This window comes from Moschus berezovskii, chromosome 5 (genome assembly GCF_049115385.1).
Source record: "Moschus berezovskii isolate FMDL1 chromosome 5, NW_MosBer_1.0, whole genome shotgun sequence".
NCBI classification, from domain to species: Eukaryota; Metazoa; Chordata; class Mammalia; order Artiodactyla; family Moschidae; genus Moschus; species Moschus berezovskii.
This window is the reverse complement of record NC_142464.1, coordinates 53,897,490-53,914,515: the sequence shown is the minus strand read 5'-3', so window position 1 is coordinate 53,914,515 and position 17,026 is coordinate 53,897,490. Positions and strand designations below refer to the sequence as shown.

The 17,026-nt window shown below is 43.3% G+C and overlaps 1 long non-coding RNA gene across 1 annotated transcript; it reads right to left on the bottom strand.

The window, feature by feature from the left end:
• Window positions 1–7,223: 7,223 nt before the first annotated feature.
• On the bottom strand, window positions 7,224–16,454 carry LOC148777829 (uncharacterized). Its single transcript, XR_016037370.1, has 3 exons — window positions 16,336–16,454; window positions 8,707–8,995; window positions 7,224–7,495 (listed from the first exon to the last, which is right to left on the bottom strand). It is a non-coding gene; the product is annotated as an uncharacterized LOC148777829 (long non-coding RNA).
• Window positions 16,455–17,026: the final 572 nt, after the last annotated feature.

Sequence of the window (17,026 nt, the reverse complement as noted above, 5' to 3'; positions counted from 1 at the left end):
TTGGAAAACTGCTTGCAGAGATGGGCGAGAATCTCCTGGAGCCAAAGGGTACAGGGACTGGTATCTTTTTCTCAGACAAGAAGAGTCTGAAGGCCAGAGGCTGGGCCTGCTATCTGGCAGCAGATTGGAGTCAGGCAGTGGTCTGTGAGCAAGCTGCCCTGTTAGCAATCCTGAACCACCTGCTTGTGGCACTGGAAGGAAGCTGGTATGGAGTCATCTCCAAGGAGAGATGGACCAACAGTTCTAGGTCTTTCCTGAGGTTCTGCTACACCCCTGACCACGGACTTCAGAGGACACCTTGGAATTCACCTTCCAACTCCTAAAATTGTTTGCTGAAGCTCACTTTAATTGGTCTTTGCTTTTTGGTAATCCAGGGGGTCCTGATGGATGAACTGCTTTCTGTTCCCTGGAAGGAAACTGGCCTGAGGTCATCTCTAAAGAGAACTGGACCAATGGCTTTTAGAGAGTCTGATCTTGTGCAAGTCCTGAGTTACAGATGACAGAACCCTTTCTGGTCAATGTAAGCAGGGAGGGATTCGGGAGGGAACATCAGCAACTGGCAGAGTGTTTGGGACAGGCTTTACGTCTGGCCTCCTGGAACTAGTCTGGCTCCAAGACTGAGCTGCACCTGCCATCACCCCCATAAGGGCCAGGGAAGACATGGCTAGCTGCCTGTTGTCTCCCATGAGTAACTCCAGACTGAAAGCCTCACAAGGTGCCTCTGATCCGCAGAGTGTTTGTTGTGTGTCCATGCCCTAGCACAAGGGAACTGGAAATTGTTGTATTGTGGATTCTTCCCTGGAGAGCTGGCATTCATACTGTGGGAAATTGTACAAATAAAAATGTGAGTAGGTGTGTCAATGACAGTGGTCTGCTGACTTTATGGAAGGGCTGGCTCCTAGAAATCAGTGCTGTGGGGAGAGTTTTTAAGCAGCCAACTGGCAGGCAGTCATTGCCTATAAAGACCTGGGTGTGAAGGTGCCTAGAAGGAAGTTTTCCAAGGAGATAGTCACAGCTCCAGGAGATCAGGAGTTAGTTGTGGACATCTGTCAAGCCACAGGGCGCCAGTGTCCTTTGTCAACTGTTCTACTCAAGTAAGTCTTTTCCTCAGCCTCCTCCTGCCCCACTGTGCTGGACCCCAAAGGTTCATAATCAGCAACCAGTGAGTTGGGGAGGAGATGGAGTAAGAAGTATAAAGAAATTGGCCACTGTCTCTCACCGGCTGCAAGCCTGTGTAGGGGATGGGCAAAGGTTTTTTGCTAAGCTAAGTCACTTCAGTCGTGTCCGACTCTGTGCGACCCCATAGACGGCAGCCCACCAGGCTTCCTGTCCCTGGGATTCTCCAGGCAAGAACACTGGAGTGCGTTGCCATTTCCTTCTCCAGTGCGTGAAAGTGAAAAGGGAAAGTGAAGTCTCTCAGTCGTGTCCGACTCTTCGCGACCCCATGGACTGCAGCCTACCAGGTTTCTCCGCCCATGGGATTTTCTAGGCAAGAGTACTGGAGTGGGGTGCCATCGCCTTCTCCAGGGCAAAGGTTTAACCAAGTGAAAACTTGTGGTTTTGCTCCACGCCCACGTTTATTAAGATATAATTGATACATAGTATTGTATACATTTCAGATATGCAAGTGTTGATTTGTTACATGTATAAATTATAAGATAGTTATCACCATAGTATTAGCTACCACTTTCATTCTATCACATAGTTACCAATTTCTTTTTTGTGGTGAGAACATTTAAGACTCATTGCTTCCCTCATAGCTCAGTTGGCAATGAATCTCCCTGCAATGCAGGAGACCCTGGTTTGATTCCTGGGTTCGGAAGATCCGCTGGAGAAGGGGTAGGCTACCTACTCCAGTATTCTTGGATTTCCCTTGTAACTCAGCTGGTAAAGAACCTGCCCGCAATGTGGGAGACCTGAGTTCGATCCCTGGGTTTGGAAGATCCCCTGGAGAAGGGCATGGCAACCCGCTCCAGTATTCTGGCCTGGAGAATTCCATGGATTGTATAGTCCATGGGGTCTCAAAAGAGCTGGACACTACTGAGCGACTTTCACTTTCATTTTCTCCTAGCAACATTCAAATACATGATACAGTGTTGTTACCTATAGTCCATGCAGTACATTAGATCCCCAAACTTGTTAACCGTATAACTGAAAGTTTGTACCCTTTGATGGTGTCTCCACGTGTTTTCTGCCTCTCCAACCCCTGGTAACCAGTACTCTACTCTGTATCTCTAAGTTTAGCTTTTTTTAGCTTCCACATATAGGGGAAATCATAGAGTATTTGTCTTTTTCTGTCTGACTTATTTCACTTGGCATGATGCCCTCAAGGGCCATTCAAGTTGTGAAAGCATATAGTTTTGACTATTTGATTATTGCATTGGATTGGTCTCTTTAATGGTTGAGAAAAACCTAAGGACTTTTTAGTATCTAAGAATAATGGGGAAAGCTATGGAACCAAATCAGAAATTTCATCCCAGGGTAGGCAAGAAGAGGGCCAAAGAGCTTGTTGAATGGGCAATGAGAGAAAGAAAAAAAATGGATCCTGTCTGCCCTCTGGCAAGTCTGATTTATGCTGGTGATAAACATTATTATTATGAAGGTATATTTAGTATTGCTTCAATTTTATTCTATTCCATTTCCTTTTGTTTATAAAATCTACTGAGAACACAGGAGGAAATGTCAAAAAAAAAAAAAAGAGGAAGTCAAGAGAGACATTTATGGTTTATTGTTGCTGGTGTTTTTAATCTTTAAGGACGGATTGTGGAAGATCAAGAATAAGAAATCAGTTTGGAAGTGGAGACAACTTCCTGGAGAAGAAGGGACTTATTAGTGAAATTGTGCTACCCTCTTTATAAACATCATCGTCCTTTGTCCTTAGAAAGCTCTATGAGGTAGGTAGAGTCACCCCTACTTTATGGATGAGAAAATAGCTTTTGACAGGTTAAGCAGTTTGTGCAGAGTCATCAGCTTTAAACAGTCAGATGGGAGCTTTGTTCCTTAATCTCTCTCTACTGCCCCACTGAATGTTCTGGGTCTTGGATGTGTCCGCACGACTCTGGTTCCTTTAAGAGGGCACTTCTGTTAGCATAATTATAACAGACTTTGATAGAGCACTGAAGATATTGTCACTATTCTATGCACTTCATAAATTTTCTCATTTAATATTCCTCTCAGCTCTACCAGATAGGTGCTATTGTTATCCTCATTTCCCAAATGCAGACTGTCAGGCAAACTTGCCTGAAAGTCACATAACTGGTGAGTAGGGGGGGAAATATTTATATTCAGGCAGCCTAGTGCTTCAGGGCAGACTCTTAACCACTATGTTCCACTACCATGGAAGTGCCAAGGCTGAGTCAAAGGGAAAGTGGACCTGCCCACTGGCTTCCCAGCCTTACAGGAATAATAGCGGAAATAGTCTTCCTCCTTCTACCTGCTTTGTTGCTTCTGTTTCCCTCCATCTCAGAGGGAGGAGTCCAAGGTGAATCACCCCTTCCCCCTGAGCCTGGATGCTATCTCTCATCTCTCATTTTGGACTTCAGTTCAGTTCAGTTCAGTCGCTCAGTCATGTCCGACACTTTGTGACCCCATGAACCACAGCACGCCAGGCATCCCTATCCATCACCAACTCCCGGAGTCTACCCAAACTCATGTCCATCGAGTCGGTGATGCCATCCAACCATCTCATCCTCTGTCATCCCCTTTTTCTCCTGCCCTCAATCTTTCCCAGCATCAGGGTCTTTTCCAGTGAGTCAGCTCTTTGCATCAGGTGGCCCAAGTATTGGAATTTCAGCTTCAACATCAGTCCTTCCAATGAACACCCAGGACTGATCTCCTTTAGGATGGACTGGTTGGATCTCCTTGCAGTCCAAGGGACTCTCAAGAGTCTTCTCCAGCACCACAGTTCAAAAGCATCAATTCCTTGGGCTCAACTTTCTTTTGTCGTCCAACTCTCACATCCATACATGACTACTGGAAAAACCATAGCCTTGACTAGACAGACCTTGGTTGGCAAAGTAATGTCTCTGCTTTTTAATATGCTACCTAGGTTGGTCATAACTTTTCTTCCAAGGAGTAAGCGTCTTTTAATTTCATGGCTGCAATCACCATCTGCAGTGATTTTGGAGCCCCAAAAAATAAAGTCTGACACTGTTTCCACTGTTTTCCCATCTATTTGCCATCAAGTGATGGGACCAGGTGCCATGATCTTAGTTTTCTGAATGTTTAGCATTGAGCCAATTTTTTACTCTCCTCTTTCACTTTCATCAAGAGGCTCTTTAATTCTTCTTCACTTCCTGCCATAAGGGTGGTGTCATCTTCATATCTGAGGTTATTGATATTTCTTCTGACAATCTTGATTCCAGCTTGTGCTTCCTCCAGCCCAGCGTTTCTCATGATGTACTCTGCATATAAGTTAAATAAGCAGGGTGACAATATACAGCCTTGACTCACTCCTTTTCCTATTTGGAACCAGTCTGTTGTTCTGTGTCCAGTTCTAACTGTTGATTCCTGGCCTGCATATAGGTTTCTCAAGAGGCAGGTCAGGTGGTCTGGTGTTCCCATCTCTTTCAGAATTTTCCACAGTTTGGACTTAGCTTCATATAAACCCTCTCTACCATGTCTTCAGATCCATTCTCTACCCTGATTTAAGAGTTAGTGGTGGAGGACCTTTTAGGAGACTGTCTCAATGGGCCATTTTGCCTGGAAAAAGGACCAACTGGGAAGACCAGACTGGACGAGACAGGGGAAAAAAATTTAAACTGCTCAGCAGATGAAAGAAATAAGTATTTTCTGCAGGAAAGAGGAGAGTCTTGAACAAGACTGGATGAGATGAGATAAGAACTCAAGAAAGAACCAGAGAGTTTTTCAAGCTGAAGTCGGCCAAAGGACTTTTAAGAAAGGGACTCTTTCCACTTTGTGGCTTTCTCTAACGAGCTGTGGTGTGAAGATCTGCTACACCCTGTCTTGACCTGGTAACACTTTGGGAAGTGGCGGCTTTGAAGTGGTGACCTTGGGGAATGGAGCGGCTCTTCTGGAGAGTGGAACGCAGTGCAGAGATGGACGAAACAGTAGAAATGGGGACCTGAGAGGATTAGAAGGGACAGGGTCGCTTCTCCTTTCCCAGGTATTTTGGTGTGCTGGGGGAATGCCAGTCTTATAGGATGTGTAGCAGTGGTGTTTGAGCCCATTTCTACCCAGTTCTGAAGAACTAATTGATTATAATAACCTGAAGAACTTAGGGTCACCCAGAGTTGCATCCCTCCCATTGCTCCACGCTTTCAACTCTGCTACAGACCTTGCAACTCATCCCTGGTCTCTCTCTTCATCTCAGCCACTCCCAATTAACACAGAATTTAATTTATCTTCTGTTCTGACCTTGGCTCCATTTCCTGGCTTCTGGTTTTCTCTCTCCCTCACAACTCATCAATTCAGAAATGACTTCCTGGGTGACAGTCTCCCTAGTTCAATCAGATCCTGGAAATATGTTTTCTCTTTTCTACTCCACCTTCACTTCTCATTCATTGTATCCCAGATCCATGTGTAAAACTGGAAAGAAGTTGGGGATTCTTCTTGAGTTGCATTGGTTAGGGTTCAATGGTTTTAAACACACTTTAGTCCATTTAAAATCCAAATGAAAGTCATTCAGTTGTGTCAGACTCTTTGTGACCCCATGGAGTATACAGTCCATGGAATTCTCCAGGCCAGAATACTGGAGTGGGTAGACTTTCCCTTCTCCAGGGGATCTTTCCAACCTAGGGATCGAACCCAGGTCTCCGGCACTGCAAGCAGATTCTTTACCAGCTGAGCCACAAGGGAAGCCCTAGTCCACTTAAAAGAGAAAGGGGTTTATTGGGGAATATTTGGTGGCATATAGAATTATTGGGAAGGTTTCATCTATAGGGATGACTTTCAATGCCATACTGCAGAAAAGGGACACCAAATTAGCCACTAAATCTTCCATAATTGGGAACCTACTCACTGAATGTGGAAACTGCTGCTGTAGCTGCTGGTTCTAGAACTGCCTTCCATGGCCACCATCACGGATCCAGTACCATTAGGGCACACAGTTAGGACACCAGCATCATCAAGAATGTGCCATTGAAGGAGTCCTTGGGCCTAGAAAAGAAAACAATGGTCTCAAAGGCCCTTGCTGAGTCATCTAACTTCCAGGAAAACAAAACCAAACTTTAAGTTCTGCCCTGATGCTCCGGGCCAGTTGCATCTACCTGGACTTATCACCCCCTGCCCAAAACCTCCCACCCCCTGTTCAACTACAAATGCCATCTCAACTAAAGATTACCCAAAACGTCCTGCCTGACTAGCGTTTCCCTTATCGCTTCCACAAATGTTCCCTTTAGATATGAAGCCTCCCTGATCCCTCTCACGCTCAGCCTGGTCATTAGGCCGACTGTTGCCGCTCCTTGCCTGAATAAAGGTAACCTACTTCTGTTGAGGTTGTCTCTCGTTTTCTGCCTCGGCTCGAACTATACCTTAGAGCCATAGTCAATGAGCTTTTGATATCTGTCAGCTCTAGAATCCGTACTTGAAAAATGAACAGCCTGCACCTTGCCACTAGACTCACACGAAGCAAATAAGAGGTTACTGGGACCTCACTAATTTGGCTATGGTGGTGGTGTTTGCCTGTAGAAGTAGCAGAAGTCTCCACCCCACAATTCAACCTCAGATCTTACACTAGTGCTTCCAATGAGTGGAATTCAAATGACATCCAGAACTGCAGCTGCAAAGAAGTCTGGGAAACACCGTTCAGCTTTACGATGTCTTCTGTACCAGCAGGCACACCAGAAGGAAGTTGGAAGGGATGCTATGCTTTGATCAATTGTGTTTACCACAGAGGGTTAACCTCTGTGAGGATAGTCCTATTTGGCTCAGGGAAAGATGACTCATTATCAGACTATTATTTATCATAGATTGCATTGTGGCCTCTTCCAGCTTGTTGGCGCACAGGGATTTAGGCATGTCCAAGAGTAGATAAATAGCCCCTTTCCCTCCATGGCTCTGGGTCACTGCGTACATTTGTTTGCAGTCCACGCTATAGATGGTGTGAGGTCTACTGGGTAGATATTTTTTTCTGGAACAGTATCAAATGCAGAAAGGATAAAATGTTTCAGATTTTTTTTCTGAGGAAAATAAAAGAAGCAACAAGTCAACTAGTTGATACTTATTTTCGGCACCATGTTTTAATTATCTCCATCTCTCTTGTAGCTTGAAGCAGCATACACTATCTTTTCTCTTGTTTCTTAGTCTTTGAGTGGTCTCCAGTTATGTCCAGCTGGTTCCAGTCATTAGTAGACTCTTCCCAAGATATTCCATCCTACTGGAAACAGGAAATACTAGAAACCTCACTAGAAAATCAGGTCCATTTCTGGCCTAGTTTTGCCAGAGTTTTGATAAGCATCCAAACTTTTGCTTGTTTATTCAAATTAAGCTTCTGAATCTCTTGAGATTCACCCCTTGCAATGGGTAAGACAACAGCCTGCAGGGGAAAAAAAAAATCACACATTTTCTGGCCAACTCTTGGAAAAATGTCTTTTCTCTCTGCCAGGTTTACTAATTTACACGTGTCCCAAAGCTGAGGCCAACTGGTTGAAACTGGAAAGAAGATTTTTTAACAATGAACAATCCTACAGTGTGAATTATTTAGATTATTCCAATACCAAACTAAATCTTATTTATTCTTATTTAAAGTTATGAAGGAATATGTACATTATTAAAAGGTACATAGATTGAGTTTCAAAATTACAGTTTAACATTTATAGTGATTGGGTCATAGAATCAGAGGACCTAGAAGGGAACTTTCAAGTATGAACATTCCTGATAGGTTATCTTCAGTTTTATTGGGTCAGTGAGTGTTACTGTCAATATGGTTTAGTTGTTCATCCAATGTTAGAAAATCCTTGGCACACAACAAGGACACATGAGTTTAGAGAAAAGTAATAACTAATATTATAAGAAAAAATATGACATGAAAATATCCCTTTGTAAGAATTTGGTGTTGATTCAAATTGTGAGGCTAGTTACTTGAACTTGGGCAAGGTATTTAACTTTTCTGAGCTTATTTTCCCATCTGTATGGAGTTCAACTTTTTCTGTTCTCCCCAACCTGTTGGTTAAAAAGGGCTCAATTTAAGGGTGATAAGGCATATTCAACTAATTCTTGTTGTGTATATATATATATATATCTAGTTGATGGCATAGCCAAATATTTCTGAATCTTGGAGTGTCTAGCATTAACTCCCGGGCAAACCCACTGAGTTGTCACGTTGACTGCCATGTGGAGTGCATGTTTCTCTTTAGTTTTCCCCTTCTGATGGGCATTGTCATATCTTCTGGCTCCTGTTGAGGGGTAAGTTCTGCTGAAGGGTACCACCTCTCTGATGCCGGCTCTACCCTGGAGTTAGCCAACAACACACTGCATGCTTTGAGGTGCCGAAGCTATAAGGTGGTGCATAACCAAGTGAGGATGAGGCTGCCTTAGTTTATGTATTACTTAGGATGCTTTTGATTGCGGGTTATTGGAAAACTCAACCCAAACACATCAAGCAAGTAGAATTCACTGTCTGTTAGACAAAAACAGTAGAAGCCCAGGGGTTACAAAGCATATGTACCAGTGAAGATTAGTTTAGCCTGTGAGAAACAGAAAATCAAATGAACAGTGACTTAAACAAACTTTGTTTCTCCTACATACAAAATCAGAGATGGGAAGGCCATGGCTTCCAGCACAGCTGTGCTCAACACAATTTGGAGGAACTTTCCTCTTCTTTCAGGCTCCTTCTGCGTCATTTCCAAAAAGGGTCAGCTCTGTCGTCGTAGTCCAAGACGGTGCTTAGAGCTCCACTCCTTGTATTCATGTTCCCGACAGCAGGGAGGAGAAGGATGATGTCCGTGAACAAGCTGTCTTGTAAGCAGGGTTCCTAGAACATGACATTTCTGCTTGTATTCCACCAGCCAGATCTGAGTCACATGGAGACACCAACCTGCAGGGAGAGGATGGCTTTATTCTGGACAGCCAAGTGTTTAGCTATAACAGGGGCTTTAATACACGGATGGTGGGGAGAATAAATACGAGAGGAATAGTTTCTGCCAAAACACCTTCAGGTTGATGAACTCCAGAGGCATAAACTCTGGTTTCTTATGATTCTGTTGGCTTTGTTTTGTTTTACTCCGTGTTTTGGCTTCATTTGAATTTGGTAACAAAACAATGAGAACAGTTCCAGAATATGCCCACCGTGACAATGTCCAGAGAGAGGAGATTGCTTCTGGACATTCTTCTAAAGGAATGTGAGAGGATTTTCCCACAATGCCCTAGCAAAGCTGGATTGCAGAGGACCCTCTAGTCTGGTGAGAGGGAGGTGGTGGTAAAGCTTAAGGTTTGTGGGCACACACAGTTTCTAGAGAAGTGACTCTGTGTTTTTCTTGTTTTGTTTTTATATCCTTTTATCTTAAGACCCAGACGTGAATCCTTCTGAGTGGGTTCAAGAACGTCAGTGACAAATACCACATTCTACCGTAGTTGTTGTTCAGTCACGGAGTCATGTCTGACTCCACATTCTACTGGCCTTTCAGTAGGATATTTGTAACTAGGTCAAGATGGACGGGTTCACCTTCCCTTAGTGCGAGTCCTCACTCAAAATTTTTCACTCCTTCATGCAGAGAGACAACTGATGGCTATTGTATTGCACACAGGAAAACGGACATAGCTTAAGTCCAAGCTGGAAGCTACACTGTATAGAAGTGTCCCATCCCAGAAGGTTGTTATGAATATTGAATGGTGACCTTGGAGTATATGTTCTCACTTCTTCACTCTCCCAAAGTGAAACAGTCTAAGACACATGGTGGTAAATAACACACAGTTATAGATGTTTTCGGCACATATAGAGTAGGAATTTTATAAATGTGAATTCTCTCTCTGGAGAGGTTCTTAATGTCATCACTCACCTCTACTCCAAAGGGACTTCAACAACCAAGGGCTATTAATTGAGTCCCTGGTTCATCTCAAACATCAAAAACAAATTTATTTTTAGACTCCCCCAAATCATGTCCCATGCTGAAACACAAAGGATGACAATTTCTGTAGTTCCCCTGCCCTGGGAGAAGACTGAAAGGAAGAGCATGCTTTCATTGTCATTTGGTGGAGAGAATTCCCATTGAGATTACAAATGAGAATAGCTGTGTGTGGTATGTGCAGAGCATTAGCAACCTGGAAATCAAGGAGCTCTGGGTAAATTGACTTGACACTTGCAGCAGTTATTGAAATGAAACATTATTTTAATGAAGAAGGAAGCAATTGTTAGCAAATGCGGTTTAACTATAATGAGGTTGTAAAAACACACATATTACTATTGATCTTACAAGGACTGTAAGTATGAAAAGAAATGGTGACAATTATAGGTCATTTTCTTTTTATTAGACATTTAATTATAGACTTTTCAGACAAGGCATGGCTCTTTCCTGGGTTGTTTAAATTTCATCTAATCATATTAAAAAATTACCTTAGAGCATTTTCAGGATTTTTTTCCCCTATTTTCAATGGTAGTTATCTTATTACTACTTAATATACTGACTTTAAAGTATATTCTAAAGGCTAAAGGCTCTCTAGTACAAGTTTATGATTGCTCACATGAGGTGTTGATGTATATGAAACTTAGTTGTGTTAAATAACCCACTAGGAGCAGCTCTTGAGGAACCTGTATGCAGGTCAGGAAGCAACAGTCAAAACTGTACATGGAACAACAGACTGGTTCCAAATAGGAAAAGGAGTATGTCAAGATTGTATATTGTCACCCTGTTTATTTAACTTATATGCAGAGTACATCATGAGGAATGCTGGGCTGGAAGAAGCACAAGCTGGAATCAAGATTGCTGGGAGAAATATCAATAACCTCAGATATGCAGATGACACCACCCTTATGGCAGAAAGTGAAGAGGAACTCAAAGGCCTCTTGATGAAAGTGAAAGAGGAGAGTGAAAAGGTTGGCTTGAAGCTCAACATTCAGAAAACAAAGATCATGGCATCTGATCCCATTACTTCATGGGAAATAGATGGGAAAACAGTGGAAACAGTGTCAGACTTTATTTTTTGAGGCTCCAAAATCACTGCAGATGCTGATTGCAGCCATGAAATTAAAAGACCCTTACTCCTTGGAAGGAAAGTTATGACCAACCTAGATAGCATATTAAAAAGCAGAGACATTACTTTGCCAACCAAGGTCCGTCTAGTCAAGGCTATGGTTTTTCCTGTGGTCATGTATGGATGTGAGAGTTGGACTGTGAAGAAAGCTGAGCGCCGAAGAATTGATGCTTTTGAATTGTGGTGTTGAAGACTCTTGAGAGTCCCTTGGACTGCAAGGCGATCCAACCAGTCCATTCTAAAGGAGATCAATCCTGGGTGTTCATTGGAAGGACTGATGCTAAAGCTGAAACTGCAATACTTTGGCCACCTCATGCGATGAGTTGACTCACTGGGAAAGACTCTGATGCTGGGAGGGATTGGGGGCAGGAGGAGATGGGGACGACAGAGAATGAGATGGCTGGATGGCATCACCGACTCGATGGACATGAGTTTGAGTGAACTCCGGGAGTTGGTGATGGACAGGGAGGCCTGGCGTGCTGTGATTTGTGGGGTCGCAAAGAGTCAGACACGACTGAGCAACTGAACTGAACTGAACTGAGGAGCAGTGTGAAAGGGCTGCTTCATCTGCCGGAATTGGATTTTCTTTCTTTGGAAAGGAAGATGCCACGGGTCAGTTTCATACATAGGGCGAGATCGTTACTTTTGGGGGCTGGTTGGAAGACAGGCTTCTCTCTCTCCTTCATGCTCATTCAGTAAGGCTCCCCACCAAGCTCCGTCTCCAGGCTCAGTCCTTGAAGACAGTATCCTCTTGAGACAAACTGTTCACAGATTAGAATGTTCCTATTGAGAAAACTGTTAGTGTTTTTCCAAGCAATTTTACACAGAAGCACTGTCTCACTGCTACCTTCTTTGAGCTTTTACTTTTGAACCTCTTGTCTGTTCATCCACAGATATTTATGAAGCATTGTTTTACAGTGATGAATAGGACAGAGGAAGCCTCTGTTTTCATGGTGCTCTCACGTTCAAGGAAGAAACTAAAATCTAGTAAACAAAAAGTAATAACCACGGTAATGTCAGATAACGAAAGTGCTGTGAGAAGCTAAACTAGGAGCAGTGACGAAGAGTGAACGAGGGCCACATTAAACGGAGTACTCAGGAGGGCCTCTTGGAGGAGGCAACCTCTGCTGTGGAACCTGGTTGAAGGTGTTTCCAACTTGAATTATAGTTATTGATATTTATCTAAATCCTAAGCTTCTTCAGGGCATTATTTTTCTCTAACTCATCTTTGTATCCTGCAGAGCTTATGGCCTCGTGCCTTCTACTTGGAAACTGTTCAATCAACAGTTATTAAATGAATGATGATTGTTTCATACAGACCTACAAAGTTTTCAGAGCTCAGAACTTTCAACCATGTTATACAGGGAGGCCAAGTCCCTTGATTAAGGTAGTAAGTGGGGTGTGTGTGTGCTCAGTCGTGTCCAACTCTTTTTCGACCCCAAGGACTGTAGCCCACCAGGCTTCTCTGAACATGGGCTTTCCCAGGCAAGAATAGTGGGTTGCCATTTCCTCCTCCAGGGGATCTTCCCCACCCAGGAATCGAGCCCGTCTTCAGCATTTCCTGCCTTGCAGGTGGATTCTTTACCACTGAGCTACCCTAGCAAGTAGGGTATTGAGATTCAAACCCTCTGTATAATGCTGATCTTTCAGGAAGCCAGTAGGTATTTTTTGTTTGTTTGTTTGCTTGATTTAGAATGTAAATGCAATTTTTGGTAGGGGACTTCAAACTTCTGAAATAGTGGAAATACCAATTTAAAACACCAGTTTAAAACAAGATGGGATGCTAGAGTCAAGAGGTGCAGTATGTTGGGAAATGATGGTTTAGGTGGGGTACAGAGCAATAGAATTTTATGTTACAGTTATTCATTTTTAGCATCTCTGAGTGGACAGCTGCCTTAGATCACAGATAAAAAATGTTTAGCAGTTTACAATTTAATTCTAATTATTTAGAATCTAGAAAGCCCAACATTTTCAGTGAAGTAGGTGAGTGATATTGTGGGAATTCAGGACATAAATGAAAAAAATTCTCTGGCCATCATCTAGTTTAACCTGAAATTACTTCACTGCTCTTTTATGACTTTAAATGGACTTTGTGATATTTACCTTTTAACCTAAGTAGAAAATTTATGTTTCTAAAGGTGTCCATTCCAGGGAAGATAACAACAGGCAGAGTTTGGGAAACTATTCATCAGAAAAGAAATGTTTTATTACAGAAGGAAAGTGCGTACAGTTTAGATTACAGATGTAGACTGTGTTAGGTTCATTAATTCAGAACTTGCACCAAACAGCAAGACATTGTGGGAGAGCAGACAAGAGAAGGAGGAGGCTGTGGAATGTTTACATTCTTATTTGTCCAAGAGAGTGATGAGCCAAGAACACAGTTGGAGTTCAGTTAGATGGAGCATTCCTGGTACTGCCTCCTCGTGGGATTAATTTTGTCATGAGAAAAGTCACATGCAAATAAAAGGGACTGTAATTAGGGGTGGGCAAGCAATGCCATTTTGGGAAAAGTTTGCTGAGGAATTTAGGAAGATTTGTGCCCTGAACAAAGGGTGAGATTATAAAGATCTTATTGTGCAAGTAATTATAATTGAGACGATGGGCTTGGAAACTTCTTGAGTAATGAAGACATGATACATTTGTTGTTGACATGGTCACAGGCAGTATAAATTTGACAAATGTGGATTAATTCCTACTACTTTACTTTTTCCAGCGGTGGTCTTCCTATATGGAAGACTGCAGGAACTCTTCCCGTGACTTTATTAATTTGTGCAGCATTTGCGGTGACTAGGAAATGGCAACCCACTCCAGTGTTCTTGCCTGGAGAATCCCAGGGACGGGGGAGCCTGGTGGGCTGCCATCTATGGGGTCACACAGAGTCGGACATGACTGAAGTGACTTAGCAGCAGCTGCTCTTATTATGTTCCTGCTTCTCTTTGCTGCCAAGAAGAGGACAGTCTACTTTCTCCATCTAGAAAGTATCAATAATAAGTGCTCAATAAATGTTGACTGAATCAAAGAACAATGATTACTTGAATGAAGGAATAATGAGGGGCTATACATGCAAATCAGAGAAGGCAATGGCAAGCCACTCCAGTACTCTTGCCTAGAAAATCCCATGGATGGAGGAGCCTGGTAGGCTGCAGTCCGTGGGGTCGCTAAGGGTCGGACATGACTGTGCGACTTCACTTTCACTTTTCACTTTCAAACATTGGAGAAGGAAATGGCAGCCCACTCCAGTGTTCTTGCCTGGAGAATCCCAGGGATGGGGGAGCCTGGTGGGCTTCTGTCTGTGGGGTCGCACAGAGTCGAACACGACTGGAGTGACTTAGCAGCAGCAGCAGCAGCATACATGCAAATATAATAAGCAAACTGTGTGTACATAAATGCATGTTAAGAGGGAGATCCAAAATAAGGACAATAACAATAGTAATAATGATTATGAAAGTATCAGATGTGACTGGTCTTTTGGAGCAGTCCTTGTTCTCATCTTACTTCTGGAAAAGAGAACTTAGCTCTTTGTCACATCCTCCTAAAACCAAAACAAACAAAATTTCAGAAAGTTCTAGCCTGGTATGTGCCAGGCCAATTACAAGCCCCTTTGCATGTATTAATACACTTAATTCTCACAAAAACTTTATGAGGTAGGTCATCTTATTATCACTGTTTTACAAATAAGGAAACCAAAACTTGAAGTGCTGAGTGTTAAGTCATTTCAGACATATTCAACTCTTTGTGACTCTATGGACTGTAGTCCACCAGGCTCCTCTGTCCTTCGGTTTCTCCAGGCAAGAATACTGGAGTGGGTTGCCATGCCCTCCTCCAGGGGATCTTCCTGACCCAGGGATTGAACCTGTGTCTCTTACATCTGCAGCATTGGTTCTTTACCACTAGCACCACCTGGGAAGCCCTCGAAGCTTGAAGATGTCACATTAAATCACCCAAAGTCACACAGTCAGTGTGTGTGTGGGCCCAAGAGTTGAAATGCAGCGTCTGGCTTCAGGGTCTGTGTTCTTAACCCCCACACCAAGAGAAAAGCTGCTAAAGGCACTGGAGAGAAATAGATGGTGAAGAATGTTACATCACACAGCATAAGATGCACATAAAATCCCCACTTAAGCGTCTCAGTTCTTCTTGCAATATTTCTTTTTCGCCAATAACTGCTCTGTGGTTCTCCCTTCTCCCTCAAATAGACCCTGCAGCACTATGGACTGTCCTCTCTGGAATTCTCTTTCTCTCCTTCCTCCACTATGTATCTTCCTTCTTCCTCTCCCTTAAACAAAGCAAGCTGGCCCTCAAAAGCCTTCTCCCAGCTTGCACACTCACACTCACCACCCCACTTAGCATGGATATTTGGAGGGTTTTCCTCGTTGGAACCCAATGGAAAACAAGAAATTACCTTTCTTATCACACATATAGTTTTCTTCCTGTCACACTAATAATACTGATATTAAAGTAGTAGGATTTCAGGTGGCAGTTGTGAGAGATGTAGTAAGATTTCTCTTTCTAGTTATTTTCTTCTTCTACAGGAAGAAAACATGGTTGCTGTTGTTACTTAATCGCTAAGTCGTGTCTGACTTTTGCAACACCGTAGACTGTAGTCTGCCAGGCTCCTCTGTCCATGGGATTTCCCAGGCAAGAATACTGGAGTAGGTTGCTATTTCCTCCTCCAGGAGATCTTCTTGAACCAGGGACTGAACTTGTGTCCCCTGCATTGGCAGGCAGGTTCTTTACCACTGAGCCATCAGGGAAGCCCCAAGAAAACATGGTGTGTGCACATGTGCTAAATTGCTTCAGTCATGTCCAACTCTTTGCAACCTATGGATGTGTAGCCCACCAGGCTCCTCTGTCCACGAGATTCTCCAGGCAAGAATACTGAAGTGGGTTGCCGTGCCCTCCTCAAGAAAGCATAGTGATGCCAATTAAATACATTTCCTGACTATACATAAACTGTGTACCCTCTGGCCTCTTTTTTTTTTTTAAAGAATATTGAAATAGATTTACATATAACTTGTAAATTTAAGGTGTCAACATGTTAATTTGATACATTTATATGTTGTAATATGATTGCCATTATAGCTGGCTATGTCTTTAAGTGCATCTGGAAACAAAGGCATCTCATAAAGTAAAGATGAAAGTACAGATTCAAAATCAAAAAGAAAGAAGCCGAATGCAGAAATAACATACCTCAATGGACATTAACTGTGAAAAAAGATGCTTGACTGTGCTGATCCTCAGGAGGGAGGGATGTTGAAGGGTTAGGGTGTGTTCCTCATCTCTGCATCACCTTGAGTGATAGAGTTCTGTCTCTGCAGCCCTTGTAAATTGAGGAGTGCTTACCCTTTCAGGAAAACAGCTGTATGTGGTAACTTACTGTGACCCCTCCCTTTTTGCTTGGCGGCCTGGTTTACCCCTCAGTTCAGTTCAGTTCAGTCGCTCAGTCGTGTCCGACTCTTTGCAACCCCATGAATCACAGCACACCAGGCCTCCCTGTCCACCACCAACTCCAACAAGTCCATTCTAAAGGAGATCAATCCTGGGTGTTCATTGGAAGGACTGATGCTCAAGCTGAAACTCCAATACTTTGGCCACCTCATGCGACGAGTTGACTCACTGGAAAAGACTCTGATGCTGGGAGGGATTGGGGGCAAGAGGAGAAGGGGACGACAGAGAATGAGATGGCTGGATGGCATCACCGACTCGATGGACATGAGTTTGAGTGAACTCCAGGAGTTGGTGATGGACAGGGAGGCCTGGTGTGCTGTGATTCATGGGGTTGCAAAGAGTCCCTGGGCATGGCTATAAATCTCTCTGCCCTAGGGGTGACCACGGGCCCCACTGCTCTGGATGACTGGCTTCGGGGCACTCAGGAGGAGCC